At 40.1% G+C, this 17,561-nt stretch overlaps 24 non-coding genes across 24 annotated transcripts; 9 read left to right on the forward strand and 15 right to left on the reverse strand.

Annotated features, from left to right (window-relative positions):
* Nucleotides 1-590: 590 nt before the first annotated feature.
* Nucleotides 591-664, reverse strand: trnai-aau. Its single transcript has one exon. It is a non-coding gene; the product is annotated as a tRNA-Ile (tRNA).
* Nucleotides 665-1,559: 895 nt separating this feature from the next.
* Nucleotides 1,560-1,633, reverse strand: trnai-aau. The gene has a single exon. It is a non-coding gene; the product is annotated as a tRNA-Ile (tRNA).
* Nucleotides 1,634-2,659: 1,026 nt separating this feature from the next.
* trnar-ucg lies at nucleotides 2,660-2,732 on the forward strand. Its single transcript has one exon. It is a non-coding gene; the product is annotated as a tRNA-Arg (tRNA).
* Nucleotides 2,733-3,093: 361 nt separating this feature from the next.
* trnai-aau lies at nucleotides 3,094-3,167 on the reverse strand. Its single transcript has one exon. It is a non-coding gene; the product is annotated as a tRNA-Ile (tRNA).
* A 265-nt stretch (nucleotides 3,168-3,432) lies between these two features.
* trnai-aau lies at nucleotides 3,433-3,506 on the reverse strand. Its single transcript has one exon. It is a non-coding gene; the product is annotated as a tRNA-Ile (tRNA).
* A 604-nt stretch (nucleotides 3,507-4,110) lies between these two features.
* On the forward strand, nucleotides 4,111-4,183 carry trnar-ucg. Its single transcript has one exon. It is a non-coding gene; the product is annotated as a tRNA-Arg (tRNA).
* A 361-nt stretch (nucleotides 4,184-4,544) lies between these two features.
* On the reverse strand, nucleotides 4,545-4,618 carry trnai-aau. Its single transcript has one exon. It is a non-coding gene; the product is annotated as a tRNA-Ile (tRNA).
* Nucleotides 4,619-5,541: 923 nt separating this feature from the next.
* Nucleotides 5,542-5,614, forward strand: trnar-ucg. Its single transcript has one exon. It is a non-coding gene; the product is annotated as a tRNA-Arg (tRNA).
* A 361-nt stretch (nucleotides 5,615-5,975) lies between these two features.
* Nucleotides 5,976-6,049, reverse strand: trnai-aau. Its single transcript has one exon. It is a non-coding gene; the product is annotated as a tRNA-Ile (tRNA).
* Nucleotides 6,050-6,314: 265 nt separating this feature from the next.
* Nucleotides 6,315-6,388, reverse strand: trnai-aau. Its single transcript has one exon. It is a non-coding gene; the product is annotated as a tRNA-Ile (tRNA).
* Nucleotides 6,389-6,992: 604 nt separating this feature from the next.
* Nucleotides 6,993-7,065, forward strand: trnar-ucg. The gene has a single exon. It is a non-coding gene; the product is annotated as a tRNA-Arg (tRNA).
* Nucleotides 7,066-7,426: 361 nt separating this feature from the next.
* trnai-aau lies at nucleotides 7,427-7,500 on the reverse strand. The gene has a single exon. It is a non-coding gene; the product is annotated as a tRNA-Ile (tRNA).
* Nucleotides 7,501-7,761: 261 nt separating this feature from the next.
* Nucleotides 7,762-7,835, reverse strand: trnai-aau. The gene has a single exon. It is a non-coding gene; the product is annotated as a tRNA-Ile (tRNA).
* A 265-nt stretch (nucleotides 7,836-8,100) lies between these two features.
* trnar-ucg lies at nucleotides 8,101-8,173 on the forward strand. Its single transcript has one exon. It is a non-coding gene; the product is annotated as a tRNA-Arg (tRNA).
* A 581-nt stretch (nucleotides 8,174-8,754) lies between these two features.
* Nucleotides 8,755-8,827, forward strand: trnar-ucg. Its single transcript has one exon. It is a non-coding gene; the product is annotated as a tRNA-Arg (tRNA).
* A 1,029-nt stretch (nucleotides 8,828-9,856) lies between these two features.
* On the forward strand, nucleotides 9,857-9,929 carry trnar-ucg. Its single transcript has one exon. It is a non-coding gene; the product is annotated as a tRNA-Arg (tRNA).
* A 320-nt stretch (nucleotides 9,930-10,249) lies between these two features.
* trnai-aau lies at nucleotides 10,250-10,323 on the reverse strand. The gene has a single exon. It is a non-coding gene; the product is annotated as a tRNA-Ile (tRNA).
* A 260-nt stretch (nucleotides 10,324-10,583) lies between these two features.
* On the reverse strand, nucleotides 10,584-10,657 carry trnai-aau. Its single transcript has one exon. It is a non-coding gene; the product is annotated as a tRNA-Ile (tRNA).
* A 1,703-nt stretch (nucleotides 10,658-12,360) lies between these two features.
* Nucleotides 12,361-12,433, forward strand: trnar-ucg. Its single transcript has one exon. It is a non-coding gene; the product is annotated as a tRNA-Arg (tRNA).
* A 321-nt stretch (nucleotides 12,434-12,754) lies between these two features.
* trnai-aau lies at nucleotides 12,755-12,828 on the reverse strand. The gene has a single exon. It is a non-coding gene; the product is annotated as a tRNA-Ile (tRNA).
* A 260-nt stretch (nucleotides 12,829-13,088) lies between these two features.
* On the reverse strand, nucleotides 13,089-13,162 carry trnai-aau. The gene has a single exon. It is a non-coding gene; the product is annotated as a tRNA-Ile (tRNA).
* Nucleotides 13,163-13,762: 600 nt separating this feature from the next.
* On the forward strand, nucleotides 13,763-13,835 carry trnar-ucg. Its single transcript has one exon. It is a non-coding gene; the product is annotated as a tRNA-Arg (tRNA).
* A 1,036-nt stretch (nucleotides 13,836-14,871) lies between these two features.
* On the reverse strand, nucleotides 14,872-14,945 carry trnai-aau. Its single transcript has one exon. It is a non-coding gene; the product is annotated as a tRNA-Ile (tRNA).
* A 509-nt stretch (nucleotides 14,946-15,454) lies between these two features.
* Nucleotides 15,455-15,528, reverse strand: trnai-aau. Its single transcript has one exon. It is a non-coding gene; the product is annotated as a tRNA-Ile (tRNA).
* Nucleotides 15,529-17,561: the final 2,033 nt, after the last annotated feature.

The raw sequence follows: 17,561 nt of genomic DNA on the forward strand, positions 1-17,561 counted from the left end.
AAACCCAAAACAAATCTTACAGATGAAGTTGCCTATCTATTCCATATCTCAAAAGTTCAAGACCCTTTCTCCTTTTTGCATTAAACTAGCATCTTATAGTTCACAACTTGGGTGGGATACTGGCAATAATAGTGAGAGAACAAACACACTGGTGCAGTTAGAAGTCACTCCATGCTGGATATTTCACCAAGTGAGCAATGTTTCTGACATTTTCTATAATTCAGAGAAGATTTTGTGGGCATTGCATCTGTTACAAACAACTGGCCAGTATGGGGCTTGAACCCATGACATTGGCGTTATTAGCACCACGCTCTGACCATCTGAGCTAACCGCCACGTAAGTAGAGGATCAACTCCATTTATTTCTCCAGTGTTCATTTTGCACAGGGTGAACAACAGTGGAAGTGCAGTATGATGTGGTAAACGACTCACCATGCGTCTTTGAGATATTTTGTACACACACATACACATGGTGAAAAAAATCTTAAATGAATAGATATTTTTGGAGCAATCTTTCTGACTTGTTTTGTAATGCAGACAAGCTTTGTAAATGATTGCACATTTGCATCTGTTACATCTGTTACAAACAACTGGCCAGTATGGGGCTTGAACCCATGACCTTGGCGTTATTAGCACCACGCTCTGACCATCTGAGCTAACCGGCCATGTAAGTAGTAAGGATCAACTCCATTTATTTCTCCAGTGTTCATTTTGCACAGGGTGAACAACAGCGGAAGTGCAGTATGATGTGGTAAACGACTCACCATGCGTCTTTGAGATATTTTGTACACACACATACACATGGTGAAAAAAATCTTAAATGAAGACAGATATTTTTGGAGCAATCTTTCTGCCATGTATTGTAATTCAGAGAACCTTTACAAATGATTGCACATTTGCATCTGCTACATCTGTTACAAACAACTGGCCAGTATGGGGCTTGAACCCATGACATTGGCGTTATTAGCACCACGCTCTGACCATCTGAGCTAACCGGCCACGTAAGTAGTGAGGATCAACTCCATTTATTTCTCCAGTGTTCATTTTGCACAGGGTGAACAACAGCGGAAGTGCAGTATGATGTGGTAAACGACTCACCATGCGTCTTTGAGATATTTTGTACACACACATACACATGGTGAAAAAATCTTAAATGAAGACAGATATTTTTGGAGCAATCTTTCTGCCATGTTTTGTAATTCAGAGAAGCTTTTGTAAATGATTGCATTGCAAGAACATTTAGTTTGTAAAAACTGAAATGCAGATGTGGTGTACACACAATGAAACAACAACACCAACAATTGACTAAACCCAAAACAAATCTTACAGTATGAAGTTGCCTATCTATTCCATATCTCAAGAGTTCAAGACCCTTTCTGCATAAACTAGCATCTTATTGTTCACAACTTGGGTGGGATACTGGCAATAATAGTGAGAGAACAAACACACTGGTGCAGTTAGAAGTCACTCCATGCTGGATATTTCACCAAGTGAGCAATGTTTCTGACATTTTCTATAATTCAGAGAAGATTTTGTGGGCATTGCATCTGTTAAAACAACTGGCCAGTATGGGGCTTGAACCCATGACCTTGGCGTTATTAGCACCACGCTCTGACCATCTGAGCTAACCGGCCACGTAAGTAGTGAGGATCAACTCCATTTATTTCTCCAGTGTTCATTTTGCACAGGGTGAACAACAGCGGAAGTGCAGTATGATGTGGTAAACGACTCACCATGCGCTTTGAGATATTTGGTACACACACATACACATGGTGAAAAAAATCTTAAATGAAGACAGATATTTTTGGAGCAATCTTTCTGCCATGTTTTGTAATTCAGAGAAGCTTTGTAAATGATTGCATTGCACTCCGCTAAACCTTAGAAGAGAAAAGTAAGACCGCGTGGCCTAATGGACAAGGCGTCTGACTTGAATCAGAAGATTGAGGTTCGAGTCCCTTCGTGGTTGAATGTCACTCAATTTAAACTAATATCAACAGTTTAGTGCCTTAAGTAAAAACTGAAATGCAGGATGTGGTGTACACAGAATGAAACAACAACACCAACAATTGACTAAACCCAAAACAACATCGTACGAAGTTGCCTATCTATTCCATATCTCAAGAGTTCAAGACCCTTTCTGCATTAAACTAGCATCTTATTGTTCACAACTTGGGTGGGATACTGGCAATAATAGTGAGAGAACAAACACACTGGTGCACTTAGAAGTCACTCCATTCTGGATATTTCACCAAGTGAGCAATGTTTCTGACATTTTCTATAATTCAGAGAAGATTTTGTGGGCATTGCATCTGTTACAAACAACTGGCCAGTATGGGGCTTGAACCCATGACCTTGGCGTTATTAACACCACGCTCTGACCATCTGAGCTAACCGGCCGTAAGTAGTGAGGATCAACTCCATTTATTTCTCCAGTGTTCATTTTGCACAGGGTGAACAACAGCGGAAGTGCAGTATGATGTGGTAAACGACTCACCATGCGTCTTTGAGATATTTTGTACACACACATACACATGGTGAAAAAAAATCTTAAATGAAGACAGATATTTTTTGGAGCAATCTTTCTGCCATGTTTTGTAATTCAGAGAAGCTTTTGTAAATGATTGAATTGCACTCCGCTAAACCTTAGAAGAGAAAAGTAAGACCGCGTGGCCTAATGGACAAGGCGTCTGACTTCGAATCAGAAGATTGAGGGTTCGAGTCCCTTCGTGGTTAAATGTCACTCAATTTACACTAATATCAACAGTTTAGTGCCTTAAGTAAAAACTGAAATGCAGGATGTGGTGTACACAGAATGAAACAACAACACCAACAATTGACTAAACCCAAAACAAATCTTACAGTATGAAGTTGCCTATCTATTCCATATCTCAAGAGTTCAAGACCCTTTCTGCATTACACTAGCATCTTATAGTTCACAACTTGGGTGGGATACTGGCAATAATAGTGAGAGAACAAACACACTGGTGCAGTTAGAAGTCACTCCATGCTGGATATTTCACCAAGTGAGCAATGTTTCTGACATTTTCTATAATTCAGAGAAGATTTTGTGGGCATTGCATCTGTTACAAACAACTGGCCAGTATGGGGCTTGAACCCATGACCTTGGCGTTATTAGCACCACGCTCTGACCATCTGAGCTAACCGGCCACGTAAGTAGTAAGGATCAACTCCATTTATTTCTCCAGTGTTCATTTTGCACAGGGTGAACAACAGTGGAAGTGCAGTATGATGTGGTAAACGACTCACCAAATGCGTCTTTGAGATATTTTGTACACACACATACACATGGTGAAAAAAAATGTTAAATGAAGACAGATATTTTTTGGAGCAATCTTTCTGCCATGTTTTGTAATTCAGAGAACCTTTTACAAATGATTGCACATTTGCATCTGCTACATCTGTTACAACCAACTGGCCAGTATGGGGCTTGAACCCATGACCTTGGCGTTATTAGCACCACGCTCTGACCATCTGAGCTAACCGGCCACGTAAGTAGTAAGGATCAACTCCACTTATTTCTCCAGTGTTCATTTTGCACAGGGTGAACAACAGTGGAAGTGCAGTATGATGTGGTAAACGACTCACCATGCGTCTTTGAGATATTTTGTACACACACACATACACATGGTGAAAAAAAATCTTTAATGAAGTTTATTATTTTTTGGAGCAATCTTTCTGACTTGTTTTGTAATGCAGAAAAGCTTTTTTAAATGATTGCACATTTGCATCTGTTACATCTGTTACAACCAACTGGCCAGTATGGGGCTTGAAGCCATGACATTGGCGTTATTAGCACCACGCTCTGACCATCTGAGCTAACCGGCCAAGTAAGTAGTGAGGATCAACTCCATTTATTTCTCCAGTGTTCATTTTGCACAGGGTGAACAACAGCGGAAGTGCAGTATGATGTGGTAAACGACTCACCATGCGTCTTTGAGATATTTTGTACACACACATACACATGGTGAAAAAAAATCTTAAATGAAGACAGATATTTTTTGGAGCAATCTTTCTGCCATGTTTTGTAATTCAGAGAAGCTTTTGTAAATGATTGCATTGCACTCCGCTAAACCTTAGAAGAGAAAAGTAAGACCGCGTGGCCTAATGGACAAGGCGTCTGACTTCGAATCAGAAGATTGAGGGTTCGAGTCCCTTCGCGGTTGAATGTCAATCAATTTAAACTAATTTCAACAGTTTAGTGCCTTAAGTAAAAACTGAAATGCAGGATGTGGTGTACACACAATGAAACAACAACACCAACAATTGACTAAACCCAAAACAAATCTTACAGTACGAAGTAGCCTATCTATTCCATATCTCAAGAGTTCAAGACCCTTTCTGCATTAAACTAGCATCTTATTGTTCACAACTTGGGTGGGATACTGGCAATAATAGTGAGAGAACAAACACACTGGTGCAGTTAGAAGTCACTCCATTCTGGATAATTCACCAAGTGAGCAATGTTTCTGACATTTTCTATTATTCAGAGAAGATTTTGTGGGCATTGCATCTGTTACAAACAACTGGCCAGTATGGGGCTTGAACCCATGACCTTGGCGTTATTAGCACCACGCTCTGACCATCTGAGCTAACCGGCCACGTAAGTAGTGAGGATCAACTCCATTTATTTCTCCAGTGTTCATTTTGCACAGGGTGAACAACAGTGGAAGTGCAGTATGATGTGGTAAACGACTCACCATGCGTCTTTGAGATATTTTGTACACACATACACATGGTGAAAAAATCTTAAATGAAGACAGATATTTTGGAGCAATCTTTCTGCCATGTTTGTAATTCAGAGAACCTTTACAAATGATTGCACATTTGCATCTGCTACATCTGTTACAACCAACTGGCCAGTATGGGCTTGAACTCATGACCTTGGCGTTATTAGCACCACGCTCTGACCATCTGAGCTAACCGGCCACGTAAGTAGTAAGGATCAACTCCATTTATTTCTCCAGTGTTCATTTTGCACAGGGTGAACAACAGTGGAAGTGCAGTATGATGTGGTAAACGACTCACCAATGCGTCTTTGAGATATTTTGTACACACACATACACATGGTGAAAAAAAATCTTAAATGAAGTCAGATATTTTTGGAGCAATCTTTCTGACTTGTTTTGTAATGCAGACAAGCTTTGTAAATGATTGCACATTTGCATCTGTTACATCTGTTACAAACAACTGGCCAGTATGGGGCTTGAACCCATGACCTTGGCATTATTAGCACCACGCTCTGACCATCTGAGCTAACCGCCACGTAAGTAGTGAGCATCAACTCCATTTATTTCTCAGTGTTCATTTTGCACAGGGTGAACAACAGCGGAAGTGCAGTATGATGTGGTAAACGACTCACCATGCCTTTGAGATATTTGGTACACACACATACACATGGTGAAAAAATCTTAAATGAAGACAGATATTTTTTGGAGCAATCTTTCTGCCATGTTTTGTAATTCAGAGAAGCTTTTGTAAATGATTGCATTGCACTCCGCTAAACCTTAGAAGAGAAAAGTAAGACCGCGTGGCCAAATGGACAAGGCGTCTGACTTCGAATCAGAAGATTGAGGGTTCGAGTCCCTTCGTGGTTGAATGTCACTCAATTTACACTAATATCAACAGTTTAGTGCCTTAAGTAAAAACTGAAATGCAGGATGTGGTGTACACACAATGAAACAACAACACCAACAATTGACTAAACCCAAAACAAATCTTACAGCATGAAGTTGCCTATCTATTCCATATCTCAAGAGTTCAAGACCCTTTCTGCATTAAACTAGCATCTTATTGTTCACAACTTGGGTGGGATACTGGCAATAATAGTGAGAGAACAAACACACTGGTGCAGTTAGAAGTCACTCCATGCTGGATATTTCACCAAGTGAGCAATGTTTCTGACATTTTCTATAATTCGGAGAAGATTTTGTGGGCATTGCATCTGTTACAAACAACTGGCCAGTATGGGGCTTGAACCCATGACCTTGGCGTTATTAGCACCACGCTCTGACCATCTGAGCTAACCGGCCACGTAAGTAGTAAGGATCAACTCCATTTATTTCTCCAGTGTTCATTTTGCACAGGGTGAACAACAGTGGAAGTGCAGTATGATGTGGTAAACGACTCACCATGCGTCTTTGAGATATTTTGTACACACACACATACACATGGTGAAAAAAAATGTTAAATGAAGACAGATATTTTTTGGAGCAATCTTTCTGCCATGTTTTGTAATTCAGAGAACCTTTTACAAATGATTGCACATTTGCATCTGCTACATCTGTTACAACCAACTGGCCAGTATGGGGTTTGAACCCATGACCTTGGCGTTATTAGCACCACGCTCTGACCATCTGAGCTAACCGGCCACGTAAGTAGTAAGGATCAACTCCATTTATTTCTCCAGTGTTCATTTTGCACAGGGTGAACAACAGTGGAAGTGCAGTATGATGTGGTAAACGACTCACCATGCGTCTTTGAGATATTTTGTACACACACACATACACATGGTGAAAAAAAATCTTTAATGAAGTTTATTATTTTTTGGAGCAATCTTTCTGACTTGTTTTGTAATGCAGAAAAGCTTTTTTAAATGATTGCACATTTGCATCTGTTACATCTGTTACAACCAACTGGCCAGTATGGGGCTTGAAGCCATGACATTGGCGTTATTAGCACCACGCTCTGACCATCTGAGCTAACCGGCCACGTAAGTAGTGAGGATCAACTCCATTTATTTCTCCAGTGTTCATTTTGCACAGGGTGAACAACAGCGGAAGTGCAGTATGATGTGGTAAACGACTCACCATGCGTCTTTGAGATATTTTGTACACACACATACACATGGTGAAAAAAAATCTTAAATGAAGACAGATATTTTTTGGAGCAATCTTTCTGCCATGTTTTGTAATTCAGAGAAGCTTTTGTAAATGATTGCATTGCACTCCGCTAAACCTTAGAAGAGAAAAGTAAGACCGCGTGGCCTAATGGACAAGGCGTCTGACTTCGAATCAGAAGATTGAGGGTTCGAGTCCCTTCGTGGTTGAATGTCACTCAATTTAAACTAATATCAACAGTTTAGTGCCTTAAGTAAAAACTGAAATGCAGGATGTGGTGTACACACAATGAAACAACAACACCAACAATTGACTAAACCCAAAACAAATCTTACAGTACGAAGTTGCCTATCTATTCCATATCTCAAGAGTTCAAGACCCTTTCTGCATTAAACTAGCATCTTATTGTTCACAACTTGGGTGGGATACTGGCAATAATAGTGAGAGAACAAACACACTGGTGCAGTTAGAAGTCACTCCATTCTGGATATTTCACCAAGTGAGCAATGTTTCTGACATTTTCTATAATTCAGAGAAGATTTTGTGGGCATTGCATCTGTTACAAACAACTGGCCAGTATGGGGCTTGAACCCATGACCTTGGCGTTATTAGCACCACGCTCTGACCATCTGAGCTAACCGGCCACGTAAGTATTGAGGATCAACTCCATTTATTTCTCCAGTGTTCATTTTGCACAGGGTGAACAACAGTGGAAGTGCAGTATGATGTGGTAAACGACTCACCATGCGTCTTTGAGATATTTTGTACACACATACACATGGTGAAAAAAAATCTTAAATGAAGACAGATATTTTTTGGAGCAATGTTTCTGCCATGTTTTGTAATTCAGAGAACCTTTTACAAATGATTGCACATTTGCATCTGCTACATCTGTTACAACCAACTGGCCAGTATGGGGCTTGAACCCATGACCTTGGCGTTATTAGCACCACGCTCTGACCATCTGAGCTAACCGGCCACGTAAGTAGTGAGGATCAACTCCATTTATTTCTCCAGTGTTCATTTTGCACAGGGTGAACAACAGCGGAAGTGCAGTATGATGTGGTAAACGACTCACCATGCGTCTTTGAGATATTTTGTACACACACATACACATGGTGAAAAAAAATCTTAAATGAAGACAGATATTTTTTGGAGCAATCTTTCTGCCATGTTTTGTAATTCAGAGAGGCTTTTGTAAATGATTGAATTGCACTCCGCTAAACCTTAGAAGAGAAAAGTAAGACCGCGTGGCCTAATGGACAAGGCGTCTGACTTCGAATCAGAAGATTGAGGGTTCGAGTCCCTTCGTGGTTGAATGTCACTCAATTTACACTAATATCAACAGTTTAGTGCCTTGAGTAAAAACTGAAATGCAGGATGTGGTGTACACACAATGAAACAACAACACCAACAATTGACTAAACCCAAAACAAATCTTACAGTACAAAGTTCCCTATCTATTCCATATCTGCATTAAACTAGCATCTTATTGTTCACAACTTGGGTGGGATACTGGCAATAATAGTGAGAGAACAAACACACTGGTGCAGTTAGAAGTCATTCCATGCTGGATATTTCACCAAGTGAGCAATGTTTCTGACATTTTCTATAATTCAGAGAAATGGTATTGCATCTGTTACAAACAACTGGCCAGTATGCTGATTGAACCCATGACCTTGGCGTTATTAGCACCACGCTCTGACCATCTGAGCTAACCAGCCACGTAAGTAGTGCGTCTTTGAGATATTTTGTACACACACATACACATGGTGAAAACAAATCTTAAATGAAGACAGATATTTTTTGGAGCAATCTTTCTGCCATGTTTTGTAATTCAGAGAAGCTTTTGTAAAGGATTGCATTGCACTCCGCTAAACCTTAGAAGAGAAAAGAAAGACCGCGTGGCCTAATGGACAAGGCGTCTGACTTCGAATCAGAAGATTGAGGGTTTGAGTCCCTTCGTGGTTGAATGTCACTCAATTTACACTAATATCAACAGTTTAGTTCCTTAAGTAAAAACTGAAATGCAGGATGTGGTGTACACACAATGAAACAACAACACCAACAATTGACTAAACCCAAAACAAATCTTACAGTACGAAGTTGCCTATCTATTCCATATCTCAAGAGTTCAAGACCCTTTCTGCATTAAACTAGCATCTTATTGTTCACAACTTGGGTGGGATACTGGCAATAATAGTGAGAGAACAAACACACTGGTGCAGTTAGAAGTCACTCCATGCTGGATATTTCACCAAGTGAGCAATGTTTCTGACATTTTCTATAATTCAGAGAAATGGTATTGCATCTGTTACAAACAACTGGCCAGTATGGGGATTGAACCCATGACTTTGGCGTTATTAGCACCACGCTCTGACCATCTGAGCTAACCGGCCACGTAAGTAGTGAGGATCAACTCTATTTATTTCTCCAGTGTTCATTTTGCACAGGGTGAACAACAGCGGAAGTGCAGTATGATGTGGAAAACGACTCACCATGCGTCTTTGAGATATTTTGTACACACACATACACATGGTGAAAAAAAATCTTAAATGAAGTCAGATATTTTTTGGAGCAATCTTTCTGCCTTGTTTTGTATTGCAGAGAAGCTTTTGTAAACGATTGCACATTTGCATCTGTTACATCTGTTACAAACAACTGGTCAGTACGGGCTTGAACCCATGACCATGGCGTTATTAGCACCACGCTCTGACCATCTGAGCTAACCGGCCACGTAAGTAGTGAGGATCAACTCCATTTATTTCTCCAGTGTTCATTTTGCACAGGGTGAACAACAGTGGAAGTGCAGTATGATGTGGTAAACGACTCACCATGCGTCTTTGAGATATTTTGTACACACACATACACATGGTGAAAAAAAATCTTAAATGAAGACAGATATTTTTTGGAGCAATCTTTCTGCCATGTTTTGTAATTCAGAGAAGCTTTTGTAAATGATTGCATTGCACTCCGCTAAACCTTAGAAGAGAAAAGTAAGACCGCGTGGCCTAATGGACAAGGCGTCTGACTTCGAATCAGAAGATTGAGGGTTCGAGTCCCTTCGTGGTTGAATGTCACTCAATTTACACTAATATCAGCAGTTTAGTGCCTTAAGTAAAAACTGAAATGCAGCATGTGGTGTACCCACAACACCAACAATTGACTAAGACCAAAACAAATCTTACAGTATGAAGTTGCCTATCTACTCCATATCTTAAGAGTTCAAGACCATCTTTGATATATCTTTGAGATATTTTGTACACACACATACACATAGTGAAAAAAAATCTTAAATGAAGACAGATATTTTTGGAGCAATCTTTCTGCCATGTTTTGTAATGCAGAGAAGCTTTTGTAAATGATTGCACATTTGCATCTGTTACAAACAACTGGCCAGTATGGGGCTTGAACCCATGACCTTGGCGTTATTAGCACCACGCTCTGACCATCTGAGCTAACCGGCCACATAAGTAGTGAGGATCAACTCCATTTATTTCTCCAGTGTTCATTTTGCACAGGGTGAACAACAGTGGAAGTGCAGTATGATGTGGTAAACGACTCACCATGCGTCTTTGAGATATTTTGTACACACACATACACATGGTGAAAAAATCTTAAATGAAGACAGATATTTTTGGAGCAATCTTTCTGCCATGTTTTGTAATTCAGAGAACCTTTTACAAATGATTGCACATTTGCATCTGCTACATCTGTTACAAACAACTGGCCAGTATGGGGCTTGAACCCATGACCTTGGCGTTATTAGCACCACGCTCTGACCATCTGAGCTAACCGGCCACGTAAGTAGTGAGGATCAACTCCATTTATTTCTCCAGTGTTCATTTTGCACAGGGTGAACAACAGTGGAAGTGCAGTATGATGTGGTAAACGACTCACCATGCGTCTTTGAGATATTTTGTACACACACATACACATGGTGAAAAAAAATCTTAAATGAAGTCAGATATTTTTTGGAGCAATCTTTCTGCCATGTTTTGTAATGCAGAGAAGCTTTTGTAAATGATTGCACATTTGCATCTGTTACATCTGTTACAAACAACTGGCTAGTATGGGGCTTGAACCCATGGCCTTGGCGTTATTAGCACCACGCTCTGACCATCTGAGCTAACGGCCTACGTAAGTAGTGAGGATCAACTCCATTTATTTCTCCAGTGTTCATTTTGCACAGGGTGAACAACAGCGGAAGTGCAGTATGATGTGGTAAACGACTCACCATGCGTCTTTGAGATATTTTGTACACACACATACACATGGTGAAAAAAAATCTTAAATGAAGACAGATATTTTTTGGAGCAATCTTTCTGCCATGTTTTGTAATTCAGAGAAGCTTTTGTAAATGATTGCATTGCACTCCGCTAAACCTTAGAAGAGAACAGTAAGACCGCGTGGCCTAATGGACAAGGCGTCTGACTTCGAATCAGAAGATTGAGGTTTGAGTCCCTTCGTGGTTGAATGTCACTCAATTTACACTAATATCAACAGTTTAGTTCCTTAAGTAAAAACTGAAATGCAGGATGTGGTGTACACACAATGAAACAACAACACCAACAATTGACTAAACCCAAAACAAATCTTACAGTACGAAGTTGCCTATCTATTCCATATCTCAAGAGTTCAAGACCCTTTCTGCATTAAACTAGCATCTTATTGTTCACAACTTGGGTGGGATACTGGCAATAATAGTGAGAGAACAAACACACTGGTGCAGTTAGAAGTCACTCCATGCTGGATATTTCACCAAGTGAGCAATGTTTCTGACATTTTCTATAATTCAGAGAAATGGTATTGCATCTGTTACAAACAACTGGCCAGTATGGGGATTGAACCCATGACTTTGGCGTTATTAGCACCACGCTCTGACCATCTGAGCTAACCGGCCACGTAAGTAGTGAGGATCAACTCCATTTATTTCTCCAGTGTTCATTTTGCACAGGGTGAACAACAGCGGAAGTGCAGTATGATGTGGAAAACGACTCACCATGCGTCTTTGAGATATTTTGTACACACACATACACATGGTGAAAAAAAATCTTAAATGAAGTCAGATATTTTTGGAGCAATCTTTCTGCCATGTTTTGTATTGCAGAGAAGCTTTTGTAAACGATTGCACATTTGCATCTGTTACATCTGTTACAAACAACTGGTCAGTACGGGGCTTGAACCCATGACCATGGCGTTATTAGCACCACGCTCTGACCATCTGAGCTAACCGGCCACGTAAGTAGTGAGGATCAACTCCATTTATTTCTCCAGTGTTCATTTTGCACAGGGTGAACAACAGTGGAAGTGCAGTATGATGTGGTAAACGACTCACCATGCGTCTTTGAGATATTTTGTACACACACATACACATGGTGAAAAAAAATCTTAAATGAAGACAGATATTTTTTGGAGCAATCTTTCTGCCATGTTTTGTAATTCAGAGAAGCTTTTGTAAATGATTGAATTGCACTCCGCTAAACCTTAGAAGAGAAAAGTAAGACCGCGTGGCCAAATGGACAAGGCGTCTGACTTCGAATCAGAAGATTGAGGGTTCGAGTCCCTTCGTGGTTGAATGTCACTCAATTTACACTAATATCAGCAGTTTAGTGCCTTAAGTAAAAACTGAAATGAAGCATGTGGTGTACCCACAACACCAACAATTGACTAAGACCAAAACAAATCTTACAGTATGAAGTTGCCTATCTACTCCATATCTTAAGAGTTCAAGACCATCTTTGATATATCTTTGAGATATTTTGTACACACACATACACATAGTGAAAAAAAATCTTAAATGAAGACAGATACTTTTTGGAGCAATCTTTCTGCCATGTTTTGTAATTAAGAGAAGCTTTTGTAAATGATTGCACATTTGCATCTGTTACAACCAAATGGCCAGTATGGGGCTTGAACCCATGACCTTGGCGTTATTAGCACCACGCTCTGACCATCTGAGCTAACCGGCCACATAAGTAGTGAGGATCAACTCCATTTATTTCTCAGTGTTCATTTTGCACAGGGTGAACAACAGCGGAAGTGCAGTATGATGTGGAAAACGACTCACCATGCGTCTTTGAGATATTTTGTACACACACATACACATGGTGAAAAAATCTTAAATGAAGACAGATATTTTTTGGAGCAATCTTTCTGCCATGTTTTGTAATTCAGAGAACCTTTTACAAATGATTGCACATTTGCATCTGCTACATCTGTTACAACCAACTGGCCAGTATGGGGCTTGAACCCATGACCTTGGCGTTATTAGCACCACGCTCTGACCATCTGAGCTAACCGGCCACGTAAGTAGTGAGGATCAACTCCATTTATTTCTCCAGTGTTCATTTTGCACAGGGTGAACAACAGCGGAAGTGCAGTATGATGTGGTAAACGACTCACCATGCGTCTTTGAGATATTTTGTACACACACATACACATGGTGAAAAAAAATCTTAAATGAAGTCAGATATTTTTGGAGCAATCTTTCTGACTTGTTTTGTAATGCAGACAAGCTTTTGTAAATGATTGCACATTTGCATCTGTTACATCTGTTACAAACAACTGGCCAGTATGGGGCTTGAACCCATGACCTTGGCGTTATTAGCACCACGCTCTGACCATCTGAGCTAACCGGCACGTAAGTAGTGAGGATCAACTCCATTTATTTCTCCAGTGTTCATTTTGCACAGGGTGAACAACAGCGGAAGTGCAGTATGATGTGGTAAACGACTCACCATGCGTCTTTGAGATATTTTGTACACACACATACACATGGTGAAAAAAAATCTTAAATGAAGACAGATATTTTTTGGAGCAATCTTTCTGCCATGTTTTGTAATTCAGAGAAGCTTTTGTAAAGGATTGCATTGCACTCCGCTAAACCTTAGAAGAGAAAAGAAAGACCGCGTGGCCTAATGGACAAGGCGTCTGACTTCGAATCAGAAGATTGAGGGTTCGAGTACCTTCGTGGTTGAATGTCACTCAATTTACACTAATTTCAACAGTTTAGTGCCTTAAGTAAAAACTGAAATGCAGGATGTGGTGTACACACAATGAAACAACAACACCAACAATTGACTAAACCCAAAACAAATCTTACAGTACGAAGTTGCCTATCTATTCCATATCTCAAGAGTTCAAGACCCTTTCTGCATTAAACTAGCATCTCATTGTTCACAACTTGGGTGGGATACTGGCAATAATAGTGAGAGAACAAACACACTGGTGCAGTTAGAAGTCACTCCATGCTGGATATTTCACCAAGTGAGCAATGTTTCTGACATTTTCTATAATTCAGAGAAGATTTTGTGGGCATTGCATCTGTTACAAACAACTGGCCAGTATGGGGCTTGAACCAATGACTTTGGCGTTATTAGCACCACGCTCTGACCATCTGAGCTAACCAGCCACGTAAGTACTGAGGATCAACTCCATTTATTTCTCCAGTGTTCATTTTGCACAGGGTGAACAACAGCGGAAGTGCAGTATGATGTGGAAAACGACTCACCATGCGTCTTTGAGATATTTTGTACACACACACATACACATGGTGAAAAAAAATCTTAAATGAAGACAGATATTTTTTGGAGCAATCTTTCTGCCATGTTTTGTAATTCAGAGAACCTTTTACAAATGATTGCACATTTGCATCTGCTACATCTGTTACAACCAACTGGCCAGTATGGGGCTTGAACCTATGACCTTGGCGTTATTAGCACCACGCTCTGACCATCTGAGCTAACCGGCCACGTAAGTAGTGAGGATCAACTCCATTTATTTCTCCAGTGTTCATTTTGCACAGGGTGAACAACAGTGGAAGTGCAGTATGATGTGGTAAACGACTCACCAAATGCGTCTTTGAGATATTTTGTACACACACATACACATGGTAAAAAATCTTAAATGAAGTCAGATATTTTTTGGAGCAATCTTTCTGACTTGTTTTGTAATGCAGACAAGCTTTTGTAAATGATTGCACATTTGCATCTGTTACATCTGTTACAAACAACTGGCCAGTATGGGGCTTGAACCCATGACCTTGGCGTTATTAGCACCACGCTCTGACCATCTGAGCTAACCGGCCACGTAAGTAGTGAGGATCAACTCCATTTATTTCTCCAGTGTTCATTTTGCACAGGGTGAAAAACAGTGGAAGTGCAGTATGATGTGGTAAACGACTCACCAAATGCGTCTTTGAGATATTTTGTACACACACATACACATGGTGAAAGAAAATCTTAAATGAAGTCAGATATTTTTGAGCAATCTTTCTGACTTGTTTTGTAATGCAGACAAGCTTTTGTAAATGATTGCACATTTGCATCTGTTACATCTGTTACAAACAACTGGCCAGTATGGGGCTTGAACCCATGACCTTGGCGTTATTAGCACCACGCTCTGACCATCTGAGCTAACCAGCCACGTAAGTAGTGCGTCTTTGAGATATTTTGTACACACACATACACATGGTGAAAAAAAATCTTAAATGAAGACAGATATTTTTTGGAGCAATCTTTCTGCCATGTTTTGTAATTCAGAGAACCTTTTATAAATGATTGCACATTTGCAACTGTTACATCTGTTACAAACAACTGGCCAGTATGGGGCTTGAACCCATGACCTTGGCGTTATTAGCACCACGCTCTGACCATCTGAGCTAACCGGCCACGTAAGTAGTGAGGATCAACTGCATTTATTTCTCCAGTGTTCATTTTGCACAGGGTGAACAACAGCAGAAGTGCAGTATGATGTGGTAAACGACTCACCATGCGTCTTTGAGATATTTTGTACACACACATACACATGGTGAAAAAAAATCTTAAATGAAGTCAGATATTTTTTGGAGCAATCTTTCTGCCATGTTTTGTAATGCAGAGAAGCTTTTGTAAATGATTGCATTGTACTCTAAACCTACAAGAAAGTAAGACGCGTGGCCTAATGGACAAGGCGTCTGACTTGAATCAGAAGATTGAGGGTTCGAGTCCCTTCGTGGTTGAATGTCACCCAATTTACACTAATATCAGCAGTTTAGTGCCTAAGTAAAACTGAATGCAGGTGGTACCCACAACACCAACAATTGACTAGACCAAACAAATCTTACAGTATGAAGTTGCCTATCTACTCCATATCTTAAGAGTTCAAGACCATCTTGAGATATTTGTACATACAAATAGTGAAAAAAATCTTAAATGAAGACAGATACTTTTGAGCAATCTTTGCCATGTTTTGTAATAAGAGAAGGATTTGTAAATGATTGCACATTTGCATCTGTTACAACCAACTGGCCAGTATGGGGCTTGAACCCATGACCTTGGCGTTATTAGCACCACGCTCTGACCATCTGAGCTAACCGGCCACGTAAGTAGTGAGGATCAACTCCATTTATTTCTCCAGTGTTCATTTTGCACAGGTGAACAACAGCGGAAGTGCAGTATGATGTGGTAAACGACTCACCATGCGTCTTTGAGATATTTTGTACACACACATACACATGGTGAAAAAAATCTTAAATGAAGACAGATATTTTTTGGAGCAATCTTTCTGCCATGTTTTGTAATTCAGAGAAGCTTTTGTAAAGGATTGCATTGCACTCCGCTAAACCTTAGAAGAGAAAAGAAAGACCGCGTGGCCTAATGGACAAGGCGTCTGACTTCGAATCAGAAGATTGAGGGTTCGAGTCCTTCGTGGTTGAATGTCACTCAATTTACACTAATTTCAACAGTTTAGTGCCTTAAGTAAAAACTGAAATGCAGGATGTGGTGTACACACAATGAAACAACAACACCAACAATTGACTAAACCCAAAACAAATCTTACAGTACGAAGTTGCCTATCTATTCCATATCTCAAGAGTTCAAGACCCTTTCTGCATTAAACTAGCATCTTATTGTTCACAACTTGGGTGGGATACTGGCAATAATAGTGAGAGAACAAACACACTGGTGCAGTTAGAAGTCACTCCATGCTGGATATTTCACCAAGTGAGCAATGTTTCTGACATTTTCTATAATTCAGAGAAGATTTTGTGGGCATTGCATCTGTTACAAACAACTGGCCAGTATGGGGCTTGAACCAATGACCTTGGCGTTATTAGCACCACGCTCTGACCATCTGAGCTAACCAGCCACGTAAGTACTGAGGATCAACTCCATTTATTTCTCCAGGGCTCATTTTGCACAGGGTGAACAACAGCGGAAGTGCAGTATGATATGGAAAACGACTCACCATGCGTCTTTGAGATATTTTGTACACACACATACACATGGTGAAAAAAAATCTTAAATGAAGTCAGATATTTTTGGAGCAATCTTTCTGCCTTGTTTTGTATTGCAGAGAAGCTTTGTAAACGATTGCACATTTGCATCTGTTACATCTGTTACAAACAACTGGTCAGTACGGGCTTGAACCCATGACATTGGCGTTATTAGCACCACGCTCTGACCATCTGAGCTAACCGGCCACGTAAGTAGTAAGGATCAACTCCATTTATTTCTCCAGTGTTCATTTTGCACAGGGTGAACAACAGTGGAAGTGCAGTATGATGTGGTAAACGACTCACCATGCGTCTTTGAGATATTTTGTACACACACATACACATGGTGAAAAAAAATCTTAAATGAAGTCAGATATTTTTTGGAGCAATCTTTCTGACTTGTTTTGTAATGCAGACAAGCTTTTGTAAATGATTGCACATTTGCAT

This window comes from Hippoglossus stenolepis, chromosome 9 (assembly GCF_022539355.2).
Source record: "Hippoglossus stenolepis isolate QCI-W04-F060 chromosome 9, HSTE1.2, whole genome shotgun sequence".
Taxonomy (NCBI): domain Eukaryota; kingdom Metazoa; phylum Chordata; class Actinopteri; order Pleuronectiformes; family Pleuronectidae; genus Hippoglossus; species Hippoglossus stenolepis.